Source organism: Choloepus didactylus, chromosome Y, assembly GCF_015220235.1.
Source record: "Choloepus didactylus isolate mChoDid1 chromosome Y, mChoDid1.pri, whole genome shotgun sequence".
NCBI lineage: Eukaryota > Metazoa > Chordata > Mammalia > Pilosa > Megalonychidae > Choloepus > Choloepus didactylus.
In genome coordinates this window covers 38,312,086-38,321,686 of record NC_051335.1, presented here as the reverse complement: position 1 = coordinate 38,321,686, position 9,601 = coordinate 38,312,086, and the positions used below count along the sequence as shown (strand labels likewise).

At 39.7% G+C, this 9,601-nt stretch overlaps 1 pseudogene; it reads right to left on the bottom strand.

The window, feature by feature from the left end:
• Positions 1-430: 430 nt before the first annotated feature.
• On the bottom strand, positions 431-8,088 carry LOC119524099 (annotated as a pseudogene).
• Positions 8,089-9,601: the final 1,513 nt, after the last annotated feature.

Here is a 9,601-nt window from a genome sequence, read left to right as displayed (position 1 = left end):
ATTCAATGAAGGAAGAAGCAAAAGCAAGAGGAAAATTAAATCAGGATGTGGGGGACAAGGTTGCTAGCTATACATTTTGGAAATTTTTTAAACATTAAATGTGAATTTATGGGGATAATTAACATGTTAGTGGAGAAAACAGTGGAACCAACAAATACTACAAATAAATTTTTGCCTTTTTTTCTATTTCTTTTTTTAGTTTCTGGGTCTTTTGAAAATTTTATACTTTCTTTGGTCTTTAAGTGCTTAAATAATGCTGAATTATAATTAGCTGCACAAATAAACAAGAGTTTTGGTTTTTTTTTCCTGGCTCACTTCAATTTAGCATGTTAAGGTTCTTACCCTTTTATAGCCTCTTTCCTGGTTTTACATGTTTCCATTGCCAGAGAAGACTACCTTAGTTTGCACTTGAAGGTAACACTTGTTGAAACTACATGATAGAAACAGGTTGCAGAGGTAGGCAAGGGGAACCATGTCCCTCTTGCTTTGATCAGTCAGTGCCACACACAGAACCCACATTTTCTGAAGTATACATCTTCATTATAGAGCCATTTGATTTCATCATAGAAGTCATCTGCTTCCATTTCCTCTATTTTGCATTTAGCAGAGGTATGTTTGCACCCACTGGCAGCTGGGAGATGATGGCAGAACGTTGCTGTGCTTCTGACTGGCACTTGCGGTTTGCTTTTGTCCTTGGAGAAATCTGGTTCTGGGACAGAGAAGGGATGTAATCATAACAATCCTTTGTCACAGGTCACCAGGGTGTGCTTGAGGGGACAGTAGACATAAATGAAATTTAGAGGCAGAGAAGACTGCAGAGTAGAAAGGTGATGTGCCACAAACTCCCGACAGTGGACCAACTGGGAGCTACTCATCTGCGCTTTTTGAAGCAGTTCAATTGTAAGAGAAAGCAAATCAGGAATGAGTTTCACCATTTCCAAACTAACCATGGCTAGAACAAGCATGGATCCTTTGAATTGTAGAAGTTGGTTGCAGGCCATACACTTAAGTAGTTCTTTGGTAAGGACTGTCAAATGTTGGGATGGGCTCAGTTTGGGCAAACTGAAGAGTAACTGAGGCCTAGTTCACACTGCAATGGCATGGAAAATGTGAAGAAAATCCAATGGTATAGCTTGTTAAGATCCCAATTTAACCAGAATAATTCTCTCCATTCTGAGAATTTCAGGGGAAGAACATACACAGAAACTGTCTCTTGCCAACACCTTCAGTACTGGAATTCTCTCACCCTCAACAGTCTAGACAGCTAGGAGAGAACAGCTGATTGCAATACAACTCAAGTATTTTGGGTGAGTCTTTACAATAGCTAAAAATTTGTCCAAAAGACTGCTTGCCAGGGCAAATGTTTCTGGGTAAAGGTTGAATTGGTACTTGACTTTGGCCAGCCACTGAATTACTTCATCTCTCTGGGATGCAGCAACATTCTGATTTTTAGGTGTTTTGGGCTCATTCACCTTCCACATCTGGGCTTCCCTAGAGATTGCCTTTTCCAGTATGGAAGACAATCTCCGGTTTTCCAAAGATCCTGGAAACTCATGATATCCTTTGAATCCGCCCGCCACCCAGCTCGATGTAAACTTCTCCTCTTCCTCCGCCTCCACCTCCCTGGCAGAGCTGTAGGCCTCACAGTGGCGATGTAGAGTCTTAGGCGGCCCGTTACCACATCATTTTCCTCTGCGCACGTTGGGGGACGCGCGGAAAGAGGACCCGGCCTACTGAATAGGGAGAAGAGGGGGAAGTGGGCGGGGGGACGCGGGCGCTGGGGCTCCAGAGGGAAAATGGCCGGGGTGGGTAGGTTACTCAGCGAATTAGTTCCATGGTGATCCTGGACCTGAGGCCGCCACCGCCGGTCCCACTGCTCCAATCGCCGCCGCTTGTGCCCCGTTGGGGTAGGGACTCCCTCTTGCCATAGGGCGGCGGCGGCCAGGGAAAGGAGGTGGAGGTAAGGGCGGGGGAACACCCTCTCTGCTCCTGCAGGAAGAAAGCGCCTCCGAGAGGAAATGGTGAAAAGGGGGAAGGGGAAAGTTTAAAAGTTAAAAAAAAAAAGAAAAAAAGGAAGAGGTTGGGGGATAAGTAAAAGAGAGACAGAAGCGCTGCCGTGTCTTATGTTATTAATAACATCATAAGACACTATGTTTTTGTTCACCACAACCACTTTTGAATGGAACACTCAGGCTTAATTTGCTCTGTAAGAGAGCAAACTAACCCTGTGTTATCTAAGAACAAACAGCAAACTGGGTCAGAATCATGCATGATTAAACACAGTGAAACAACAGAAGCCAAAAGAGAATGACTGGCTTCTCTTTTGTGCCAGAGACCCCTGGAAAATCCTGCAGAATCAGGTCGCTTTCTTGGCTGTTTGCCACAGAAGAATGAATTCTTCATCTGAGGAATATGAATTTGGAAATATTATTAGTGGGATGTCATGGTACAGAAAGATATTCCCAAGATATAGTTTACTTCTAAGTAAGAACTGTAAATAAGCATGGGGTTTTCCTTAGTCTTTATAGCTTTCATTACAGCATGAGGATTTTTACTTGTATGACAATTTGTGAACATCTCTGTAGTTGTAGGAAGCCCTTGGCTTAGTGCCCTAATGGATGAGAAGTTATAATTGGATATATTCACTGACAGTCACTTTAAGTAGAAAAAGAAGGAGGTAGTTTATGTCAAGGGAAAAAAGCGGGGAGCAGGTCATTCTCGGAGTCACTGTCCATGAACAAACCTCTTTTAGGGTGATCTGCCTAAGAAAAAGGACTGTTTTTATTCTCTGCTTGGATATTTGAAACAGTTAAATATATTGTAGAGAAACCTCATCATTAGAGGACTGACAAATCAATGTGTGTAATATCTAATTATTATGTTAGCTTAAGTAGAAAATAAAGGGACTTGTGGAAATCTCTTTGGACCAATATCTACCTCTGACAGTTTTGAAACTTTCATTCACTGGCTTATAAAAAATTTGTTTATTTGGGACAAACTGTAGAGAAGAAAGTCTTTTTTCATGACATTTTGGTCACAATTTCCTCTAAAATATCTTCTTAAATATTTACCTCAGAAGGCTTGGAATTTTTCTTAATATCCCTGGTTTCTCCATAAAAACCCAGTGTTTATATATCACACTCAATTATGCTTTTAATTTATTTATGTCTTTATCATATGCCCTATTTTTGAGTAGTAATTTCTTTTTGTTTATTTTTATGTGTAAAGAGGTGAAAGAATATTTAGTGAATGCCCATTAAATGTCTGGAACAGAAAATATATTATCTTAATTTGCGAAACAATTTGTTATAAGAATTCTCATTTTCTGGATGAAGAAACAGATTCAGAGACATAATAACTTGTTAGTGGTCATCTTGGGGACAGTTACTGAAGCAAAGACTGGAATCCAATTTGTCTGATTCCAGCATTCATGTTATCCATATTAAACCACAGAACTTCCTGTAGAAAATAGTTTCTGTTTTTCTCCATCTTAAATATACTTATTTTGTACTTTGGACATAGATAGCCCTTGGTTCTATAAAACAAGAATCTAGGGAATAACACTTCACTAGAAGGCCCTAGTTTGAGTTTGCTTCTCAGATGGCAACATCTCCTATTCTGTGATCATTTAAATTTCTCCTACTACCCTCTGTCCCTTTCTTGTGTTCCAAAGATTGTAATTGCATGCAGTATTCTACTTACAGATGTTCTGTGGTTTAGCAACACAGTATACGTGTTGGTCTCCTCTGTATAAGAAATAGTCAACCACTCCTAAATTCCTGTTCTGTGATTTGATGGCTAATTTAGAGCCAATCATTTAAATGTGGTTTAGATCAATTTTCACTAAATGCATATGAACTATTTGGCAACCTAGGAAGTTGAGCAATTGTATAAAATTTGTTCCATACTATTTGTCTGCCAAGTGGCTTAGTCATGTTAAATAGATACCTTTGTGTTAAGCTGAACTATGATTTTAACATAGTTGTAAAGACAGTACATGCAAACACGTTTACAAAAGAAAAAAAATGGAAAGAAAAAGGAAGAAGTTTACAAGTATCATGGTGTTCTAGTTTGCTAATGCTGCAGAATGCAAAACACCAGATATGGATTGGCTTTTATAAAAGGGGGGTTTATTTGGCTAAACAGTTACAGTGTTAAGGCTGTAAAGTGTCCAAGGTAATATATCAGTAATCGGGTACCTTCACTGGAGGATGGCCAATGGCGTCCGGAAAACATCTGTTAGCTGGGAAGACACGTGGCTGGCGTCTGCTCCAAAGTTCTGGTTTCAAAATGGCTTTCTCCCAGGACGTTCCTCTCTAGCAAGCTTGCTCCTCTTCAGAATGTCACTCACAGCTGCACTGAGTTTCTTCTCTTTGAGTCAGCTCATCTATATGGCTCCACTGATCAAGGCCCACCCTGAATGGGTGGGGCCATGCCTCCATGGAAATATCCTGTCAGTTATCATCTACAGTTGGGTGGGGTGCATCTCCATGCAGACAACCTAATCCAAACTTTCCAACTTAATCCCCACTATTATGTCTGCCCCACAAGATTGCATCAAAGAATATGGCTTTTTCTGGGGGACATAATACATTCAAACTGGCACACATGGCATACTGTGATTTCATATATTTATATAGTGAACATTCTTATTTGTAGAGAAATACCTTTTGTGAACCAAAGGGACTCGAGTCACACAGCATCAGACAAGCACAATTATCTTCCTGTTCTAGAGAAAATATTAAAATGGAAGAAGCTTGAATTTGTTCAATGTTGTTTTTGTTTCCAGGCTGCTAAGACAAACACCATATAATGGGTAAGTTTAAAGAATATGAATTTATTGGCTCATGGTTTTGGGACTAGGAAAAGTCCCAAATTGAGGCATTTCCAAGGTGGTTCTTTGGCCTTGAAAACTGAGGCATTCTGGGACAGGTTGGCAGCAATCGTTGAGTCCTTAGTTTTTCTGTCACATAGCAATGCACATGGAGGTGTCTTTTCCTTTCTCTTCCAGATTCTATCAACTTACAACTTCTGCTCCATGTGGCTTTTTCTTCATAAACTCACCAGTAATAGGATTTAGGTCCAAATTCATTTAATTAGGCCACAGCTTAACTGAAAATACATACTTAAAAGGTCTTATTTACAGTTGATTCACACTGTAAAAATAGATTAAGATCAAGAACATGTGTCATCACCTCTGCCCTGGGGGGTACATAATTCAGTGTATCGCAAGATACATTAATAAGATTTTGAGACAGTCTCTTCTTGGATTATTTTCTTGCCTTCTCTATTCCAATATACAGCCATCATTTAATCTCTAATATAGCAAATTACAAGAATAAACAAAGGAGTTAGGGGGGAAATATTTATCTTAGTAGATACTTAATAAGCTGAGTTAAAACTTCCACATAGCTTTACCTGCATTACAGGAAAAGGAAACATTCTCCAACTATTATTAGAATCATAAAGTTTTGAAGGTGAACATATCCTTTTATTTCAGAATTCTCAGCTGGTCTATGGATTTATATTCTATTTTAATGGATTGCTAATAATTCTAGATTTTCAGATGAATTATGAAAGTATAGATCTTTCTATGACTTTCTCATGGTCCAACACAAATATAAGTACAATGGATATTCTGCTCTGTTATAGGATTGCATTTAATTAAATTATGATTAAGACACACATTGATTTCCATAATGATAGCATCTATTATTTAGAAAATCATAGCTTACAAAGAAGCTTCACAAATTGTTAGCTCATTTCATCTTACAAAATGATTTATGAATGAAGAAGGGTATGAATAATTTTCAGTTTCCAGTTGAGGAAACTGAGAATCACAATGATTGAATAACTTACTAAAAGTACAAAGCTCATAGAAGGCCTAAAATCAGGGATCCTCTAATTCTTTCTCACACATATTATCTCCTTCACTTATGTAGATGACTTCCATGTTAATGTATTCTATTCTGCTGCTTTGTTCCTCATTTTCAGGAAAAACAAAGACTTAATAGGAAATTCACAGGACAGCAAGAATCCTGGTTAGTTACCATTTCATATAAATTCAAAGAATTCCATGTTAATGAAGGTTTTGCTGTTTTTAACATCCAGAATATTTAATTGTTCAGTTCCAAAATTTAACACATGCCTTGTCACAGCCCATGAGGGCCGTGCCTGTCCAGAGGCCAAAGAAGACAACGAGCATTTTCTAATACATGAACTTTTATTCAGGGATTATTTACAGGGTGAGAAGTCGTGGAGAGATAGTAACGGGTCTCTCAGGCCAGGCAGGCATCGCATTCACAGGAAAGATGACCGAGCAATGCAAAAAGGACAGAAAGCCTTCTATAAGGGTTTAAGACAAAGGCATTCCTAAGGGTGGGGAACATAGATGCAGAAATAGGTCATTCTGGCCTGGGGAGTGGTGCAGGAAGGACTAGAATAACACTTGAAGGATTACATTTTGCTCTTTTTTGTGAGACTAAGAGCCTCTCACTTCCTGCCTGCTTGCATAAAGTTATATTTTAAGGCCAATTTACCCTTTTTCTCTTTACTGGCTTAGAAAGACAATAGGTTAAACATTTAGCTGCCTAGGTCATGCAGACTGCTGTGCACCAAATATCTGCAGGCCTGTTTTTCTCAGGTCATGGGTTGCTACAATCTACCCCTGCACAACAGTTTGCACTGACCATAGGACAGACTTTACATCTGTAATTCACAACAATGCAATAAACATAGTACTACTACACTGGTACAGAGAGATAATAAACCTATTAGCAAGTGGTGCTATGGCCAGGTTAATGAGTTTTACCATTTAGCTCAAGTACTGCCTGGGCTAAAATAGATAAAGGATAACACTACCAGGTATTCTGCTTTACTCTATATCTAGTTTTTTACCCTTTTCATAACCTTGATCACAGAAATAAATCTCCCTTTCTACCAACTTTCTGCAACTTTTTACATTCATTCAGGTTTTGTTCCATATCCTCTATTTTTTATTCTGATACAACCAGTCATTTAGGAAAAAGTGACTTCCTTTTCCTTCAATAATAATAAAGAATCCCTCATACCCTCTATATTCAAGTTATCAAAATAATTTTGGAAATTGTTAAGCATTTCACAACATATTATTACCAATAACATTACACTTGTTGGAAGGCTAAATACAAAAAAGATTTTAGTCATTGCATTATTGAAATAGTAACACATTTTTTTAACAAGAATTAACAACACATGTAAGCATTAAATTGGACAGGTGAGTGATTTAACAATATATATAAACTGAGACTTCATGGTAGATAAAAGAGTTCCAGGTGAGGGGGGTTTAAATATCATGTTTTCTCCCCCTGCAGGGAGCCCCTCAGTGTCAGAACTACAGTTAGTTTTTTATGTAATTCTAATATCCATGGGCTTAGGATTCTCAACCAGCATCTGCTGTATAGGCCAGAACCAGATCCAGCTGACCTTATTTTCCCCAATTTCTAGAGTTTGTGGCACAAGCAAGAGAGAGTTATTATCATTACCATATTGTGGCTTGAAGGCAGCCAGCCCCTTTATCTGAAGTTCATGCTGATACAGTCCTCAAGTCCATTGTTTCTATCATCCTTTAAGTGTTCAGCCATATCCTCGATGGTAAAGGCATATTTTGTCCCTTTGGACAGAGGAAAGGCGCCAATATACTTTACTTGCCACCAGGTGACAGGAATTTGGTGTCCTTTGTGCCCAGTCTTCCAGCACAGCCATTCAGCCACTTCATGTGTAGTTGGTGTTAGGCTGTGGAATTTCACTAGGGCATCTGTTTCTATGTTACCTGGTAATGAATTGGTGTTGTGGGCAGAGACATGATAAACAGTTACCCTATACTTGTGGCAGGCAGTCCAGATGTCTTCCCACAAGGTGGTGTCAGTACTGGGCTGGACAGTCACGGCTGTCCAGGTAGCAGATTGCCCATGTGCCAATCCATGCAGAATCAGGTGTATTTTCTTGTCCATCAATGGTGGGCATGGGAGGAGCCACCTCGGGAGGATCAACAGGAAGCAGGGCATGCTGCTTTTTCACATAGGAGGTCAGTCCTAAAATTTCATACATCTCTGTTTTTAAAGAGCCATTGTCAAAGATGCCACATCGTAGGAGGTAGACTTTCTATTTTCTTGGTGTGCTCACCTGAGCACTCCCCAAATGGGGCTTATTTATAGTGTCCCATATCTGCATATCTATGTGGGTATTGTCTTCTGTAAGGTTACTGGGCACTTACACCTTCAACACTTGCAACAGACGATTACAAACTGTGCATAATTGCTCTTTTAAAGGGCTATATCTGAGTTCTGTGCCCTTCCATAGTTGGGACCAGAATCTAACAGGTACACATTTAGCTTGTTGCCTTTGCCACATACCTCACCCAATGCCAATATTGGCACTGACCACATCCAAAGCACAGGGTATATTGGGGTCCACCTCCCTTAAAGTCTTTGCTTGCATAATAGTTCACTTAGTCTTTTGAAACACAGCCTGCTGTGGAAAATCCCATTTCCACACATTTCCTTTTCTAATTAAGGTATACAAAGGTTTTAAAATTCCTACTAGAGTATAAATACTTCTCAGTAACTTAACAAACCAAGAAAAGCCATCAACTGTTCAGAAGTAAGCAATATGGGGTAACTTTGCATTTCAACAACAGCTGAAGGAATAGCCTTAGTTTTACCTAACCAGACAATACTCAAGAACTTGATAGAGTAGTAGTCAGGCTCTTCTGGAGGTTTCCACATTTGAAGGTATCCTTGTGGAAGCATAGCAAATGTCCATTGTTGCTTTCCCCATGTGAAGCCTAACACAGGTTGGCTGGAAAGAATCTAAAAATATTATAAAGAACATTAGCAAGGTTTAAGATAAAATGAAACAGGAGCAACCAGTTTGCTAATGGTTCTCTAGTTTTTTTTGCCAATATTGGTTACTAATATCTCTTAATTCTGCTGGGGAAAACTCCCAGGATGAAATAAGCACCCTCTGATCTGGAGCTGCTGCCACTGCCCCATCTTTCTCCCTCCATGGGGGATCAGGGTGCTGAACTTCCTCTGCTTTAACTCTTTGTTAGAACAGAGGTTGAGTACGCCTACTTTCCTTAGTATCAATTTCCCAGTCAGACGGGCTCATCATCTTTTGATGAGGAGTCAACAGGGTCCCACACTTTATGGTCCCAGTCAGGGAAAGCCAGGATATGCCTAACTTTTGCCCTTTGGGCAGCTTATGCCCTCTTACTCTAGGGTGCTGGTATGCCAATATTTCTAAACATTTATCCAGAGCATCTTTCAATTCCACTTGTGCTAACCTCATATCTTTTTCTAGCTTTAATTTACCTCTGAGGTGGCTTATGGCCACCTTAGCTGCTAAAGCTTCCTCAGTAGCAGTGCAATCTGGTGGCCCTTTTATTCTTTCTGAATCTCCAGTGGTCCTGTGGCCTTATACAAGATGGCTATTTGTCTAGCCAGAGAATTATAAACATTTCCATACTCCATCAGCAGATTCCACTCATCTAGGAGGGTTGCCACCCCTACCCACATAGACATCCATTCCACTGGGAGGGTGGGCAGCCCTTCCCACATAG